The sequence below is a fragment of the Ailuropoda melanoleuca genome, chromosome 4 (assembly GCF_002007445.2).
Source record: "Ailuropoda melanoleuca isolate Jingjing chromosome 4, ASM200744v2, whole genome shotgun sequence".
Classification (NCBI taxonomy): Eukaryota; Metazoa; Chordata; class Mammalia; order Carnivora; family Ursidae; genus Ailuropoda; species Ailuropoda melanoleuca.
This window is the reverse complement of record NC_048221.1, coordinates 10,904,128-10,909,523: the sequence shown is the minus strand read 5'-3', so window position 1 is coordinate 10,909,523 and position 5,396 is coordinate 10,904,128.

Sequence of the window (5,396 nt, the reverse complement as noted above, 5' to 3'; positions counted from 1 at the left end):
GTCTCAGCCTCGATCCAGTGAGCACACCGGAGCTCCGGAGCTCCGTGAGATGCTTGGTGGCGCATGCTCCCCGCTCATGGGCTCAGTCTGCTGTTTCCAGGTTGCGGGTCCGCGGTCCGCCCGCTCCCTGGTGCAGGTGGCCCACCAGCCGCCCTGCGCGCGCGCTCCTGGAGCTCGCGTTCTAAGTCTGCTGTCTCGCGGGTGCCGTCCGCGAGTCCGCCTGCTCCCCCGTGCAGGTGGCCCGCCAACCGCCAGCCGCCCCGCGTGCGCTCCCGGAGCTCCCTTCTCAGCCTGCTGTCTCAAGCGTGCGGGTCCTTGGTCTGTCCGCTCCCCCTTGCAGGTGGCTACCGCTTCCCGGCGCCCTGACATGGCGGCTCCCTCCCCCTTCTGTTTAGCTTCCAATATCTGTGCGCGGTTTCACAGCTCCCCGCTTCATACTTCGATACTCAGCGCTGGAGATGTTCATTTGTAGAGATCCAGATATATCTTCCTGCGTCTCAGGCTGATTCCGTGGATGTTCCTGCTGGTCTGGTACCTATCCAGCTCAACTCGGGACCGGCTGAAAAAGGGGTCCCCTACTCCTCCGCCATCTTAACCTTCTCTCTCCACCTTTAAGCTTTTAAACCAGCTTTTCTACCTTATGGACAAAGTTTGAGGAAAATAATGAAAGAATCATGAAGTTTGAGTAGTTTGCTAGTTCTCACCTGAATAACTTTTGTTTATAACATTACAGTTCTAGTTTTTGAGCCACAAGGCACATGGAAAGACCATATTTTACATTTTATATATGATACAGTGAGCATTGCAGTTGTTCCTGCAGTTTAATTCTTGTATGTATGTACAAATGCAGTTGTTGGGTAGTGTGAGTGTTTATAAATTTTGAGTGGTCAAATCTACCAGTCAGTCCTATTTTGTCCCCCCCCAATGCTTTTTATGTGCACTGTAGTAATAAACTGCCTTTTGTATGCATTGCCATCTAACTTCACTGATTCCTTACTGCTACCTTTTACCTTTGGTGATTAGATCTATTTTCTAAACTAGTACTCATCTTCTGCCATCCTGAGCAACCTAATCTTTTGCATTCAACATATATCTTTTTCACAAGCATGTTTGACTCCATTTTTGTTTACGTAGGATGACACTATAATTTTAGATACTACTTTCTGCATATTTTTACAATCAATAATAATTATAAATTATAAATTATATTTTCCTTTTTTCAATTTTTGCCCATTCCATTTTGATTTAGAAACCTGTATTAATGGAATTGCATTGAATGTGTAGAATGCTCTGGGTAGCATAGACAGTTTTACAATGTTCATTCTTCCAATCCATGAGCTTGGAAAGTTTTTCCATTTCTTTGTGTCTTCCTCAATTTCTTTCACAAGTGTTCTGTGGTTTTTAGAGTACAGATATTTTACCTCTTGCATTAGGTTTATTTCTAGGTATTTTATGGCTTATGGTGCAATTGTAATTGGAATCCATTCCTTATTTTTTCTTTCTTCTCTCTCATTGTTAGTGTCTAGAAATGCAACTGATTTCTGTGCATTGATTTTGTATCCCGCCATGTTGCTGAATTGCTGTATGAGTGCTAGTAATTTTGGGGTGGAGTCTTTTGTGTTTTTCAAAAAAAGTATCGTGTCATTTGCGAAGAGTGAGAGTTTGACTTCTTTGCCAATTTGAATGCCTTTTATTTTTTTGTTGTCTGATTGCTGAGGCTAGGACTTATAGTAGTATGTTGAACAACAGTGGTGAGAGTGGGCATCCCTGTCATGTTCCTGACCTTAAGGAAAAAGTTCTCAGCCTTTCCCCTTTGAGAATGATATTTGCTGAGGGCATTTCATTGATGGCTTTTATGATATTGAGTTATGTTCCCTCTATCCCTACACTGTGAGTAGTTTTAAATCAAGAATGGATGCTATGTTTTTTCAAATGATTTTCTTTTTTTTTTAAGATTTTATTTATTTATTTGACACAGAGACAGCCAGTGAGAGAGACAGCCAGTGAAAGAGAGACAAGCAGGGGGAGTGGGAGAGGAAGAAGCAGGCTCCCAGCAGAGGAGCCTGATGTGGGGCTTGATCCCAGAACGCCGTGATCATGCCCTGAGCCGAAGGCAGAAGCATAATGACTGAGCCACCCAGGCACCCCTCAAATGCTTTTTCTTAATCAATTGAGAGGATTATGCTTTCTGTCCTTTCTTTTATTAATGTGATGTATCACGTTGATTGATTTGGAAATGTTGAGCCACCCTTACAGCCCAGGAATAAACCCAGTTTGTCATGGTGAATAATCCTTCTAATGTACCATTGGATCCTACTGGCTAGTATCTTGGCGAGAATTTTGGCATCCATGTTCATCAGGGATATTGGTCTGTAAATCTCCTTTTTGATGAGGCTTTTGTCTGGTTTTGGGATTAAGTTAATATTGGCCTCATCGAATGAGTTTGAAAGGTTTCCTTCCCTTTCCATTTTTTTGAAACAGCTTTAGAAGAATAGGTATTAATTCTTCTTTAAATGTTTAGTAGAATTCCCCTGGGAAGCCATCTGGCTCTGGACTCATGTTTGTCATTAGATTTTTGATTACTGCTTCAATTTCTTATTGGTAATCGGTCTATTGAGGTTTTCTGTTTCTTCCTTTTTCAGTTTGGTAGTTTATAAGTTTCCAGGAATGCATCCATTTCTTACAGATTGCCTGATTTGTTGGCATTATAAGAACATGATATGTTCTTATAATTATTTGTAATTCTTTGGTGTTGGTTGTGATCTCTCCTTTTTCATTCATGATTTTATTAATTTGAGTCCTTTCTCTTCTTTTTGTTAGGTCTGGCTAGAGGTTTATCTATCTTATTAATTTCTTCAAAAAAACCAGCTTGTAGTTTTATTGATCTGTTCATTTTTTTTTTAAATTTCTAGTTTATTGATTTCTGCTCTAATCCTTACTCTTTCTCTTCTCCTGCTTGGTATAATGGCTTTATTTGCTGTTCTTTTTCCAGCTCCTTTAGGTGTAAGTTTCACTTGTGTATTTGAGAGTTTTCTAATTTTTTGAGAAAGCCTTGTATTACATTGTACTTCCTTCATAGGACCGTCTTTACTGTATCCCAAAGGTTTTGAACAGTTGTTTTCATTTGCATTTGTTTCCATGAATTTTAAAAATTCTTCTTTAATTTCCTGGTTGACCAATTCATTTTTTAGTAGGATTCTCTTTAGCCTCCAGGTGTTTGAGTTCCTTCCACATTCCCTCCTGTAATTGAGTTCCAGTTTCAAATCATTGTCCTCTGTAAATATGCAGGGAAAAATCCCAGTCTTTTGGTAATGACTGAGACCTGATTTGTGACCCAATATGTGATCTGTTCTGGAGAATATACCATGTGCACTCGAGAAGAACGTGTATTCTGTTGCTTTTGGAAGGAATGCTCTATATTTATCTGTGAAGTCCATCTGATCCAGTGTGTTATTCAAAGACTTTCCTTGTTGATCTTCTGCTTAGATGAACTGCCCATTGCTGTGAGTGGGGTATTGAGTCCCCTACTATTCTTTTATTATTATCAATGTGTTTCTTTAAATTGGTTATTAATTGGTTTATATAATTTGCTGCTCCCAAGTTAGAAGCATAAGTATTTATAATGGTTAGATCTTGTTAGGCAGACCCTATAAGTATGATATAATGACCCTCTTCATTCCTTAATACAGTCTCTGGTTTAAAATCTATTTTGTCTGATAGAAGGATTGTTACTCCAGTTTTCTTTTGATGTCCATTACCATGATAAATTGTTCTCACTCCCTCATTTTCAATCTGGAGGTCACTTTGGGTCTAAAATGAGTCTCTTGTAGACAGCATATGGATGGATTTTGCTTTTTTATCCAATCTGATACCCTGTGTCTTTTGATTGGACCATTTAGCCCATTTACATTCAGGGTAATTAGTGATAGATGTGAATTTTGTGCCATTGTGTTACCTGGAAAATCTGTTTCTGTAGATTAGCTCTGATTCTTTCTAGTCTATGTTACTTTGGGGCTCTCTCTTCATTAATAGGATCCCCCTTAATATTTCTCACAGGGTCATTTAGTGGTCATATATTCTTTCAGATTCTGTCTGTCCTGGAAGCTCTTTATCTCTCCTTCCATTCTGAATGACAGCCTTGCTGGATAAAGTATTCTTGGCTGCATGTTTTTCTCATTTAGTACCCTGAACATATCATGCCAGACTTTATTGGCCTTCCAGGTCTCTCTGTGGTTAAGTCTTCTGCCAGCCTTATATTTCTATCCCTGTAGGTTAATAACCTCTTGTCTCGAGCTGCTTTCAGGATTTTCTCTTTATCTCTGAAATTTCCAAACTTCACTATCATATATTGGGATGTTGATTTTTTTGGGGGGGAGGGGTCCTCTCTACCTTCTAGACTTGAATGTCATTTCCATCCCCAGATTAGGGAAGTTTTCAGCTAGGATTTGCTCAAATATACCTTCTGTCCTTCTCTCGCTTTCTTCTTCCTTGGTGACCCCAATAATTCTAATATTGTTCTGTTCTATGGCATCACTGATTTCTTGAAGGCTCCCCTCATGGTCCATTAGTTGTTTTTCTCCCTTTTCCTCAGCTTCCTTCCTTTCTATCATCTTGTCTTCCATGTCATTCTCTCTTCTGCCTCGTGTAACCTAGCTTTTAGAGAGTCCAGTTTTGACTGCGTCTCAGAGCATTTTTAATTTTGGCCTGATTAGATTTCATTTCTGCACTAAGAGATTCTCTAGTGTTTTTTATGTTTTTTTTTCAAAGCCAGCTAGTAACTTTATAATTATTATCCTGAATCTAGCTCTGACATTTTACTTATATCTATATTGATTAGATCTGTGGCAGAGAGTATTACTTTTGGTTCTTTCTTTTGTTGTGTATTCCTCCTAGTCATTTTTCCCAGAGAAGAATGGATGAACAAGAGAAGAAAATAAAAAAATATCAACCACAACCAAAGCAAAATACACACCAGACAAATATGAAGAGGTTAGAAACAAACAAACAAACAAACAAAAAGAAAGAAAGAAAGAAAGAAAGAAAGAAGAAAAACAGAGGGTGGGAAGAGAAAATATAATTTCACAGGTGCACAAAACAGGGTGATCCACTCAGTCCTGAGTGTATTTGGTCTATTTGTTAGAAGACACTAAATCCCAGAATGTAAAGAAAGGAAAACAAATCTACACCCAAAAATAAAATTGAAAACCATGAAAGGTAGCAAAAATGGAAGAATATATAAAATGTAAATGTAGAAAATGAAAGTTAAAAAAACTTAAAAAGAAAGAATTTATAAAATAAGAAATTAGTTGACAGGGGAAAAAAAGAAAAAAGAAAAGGAAAACTTTAAAGTGAAAGATAAACAATCTAGGGAAAAAATCCTTGAATTCTATATTATT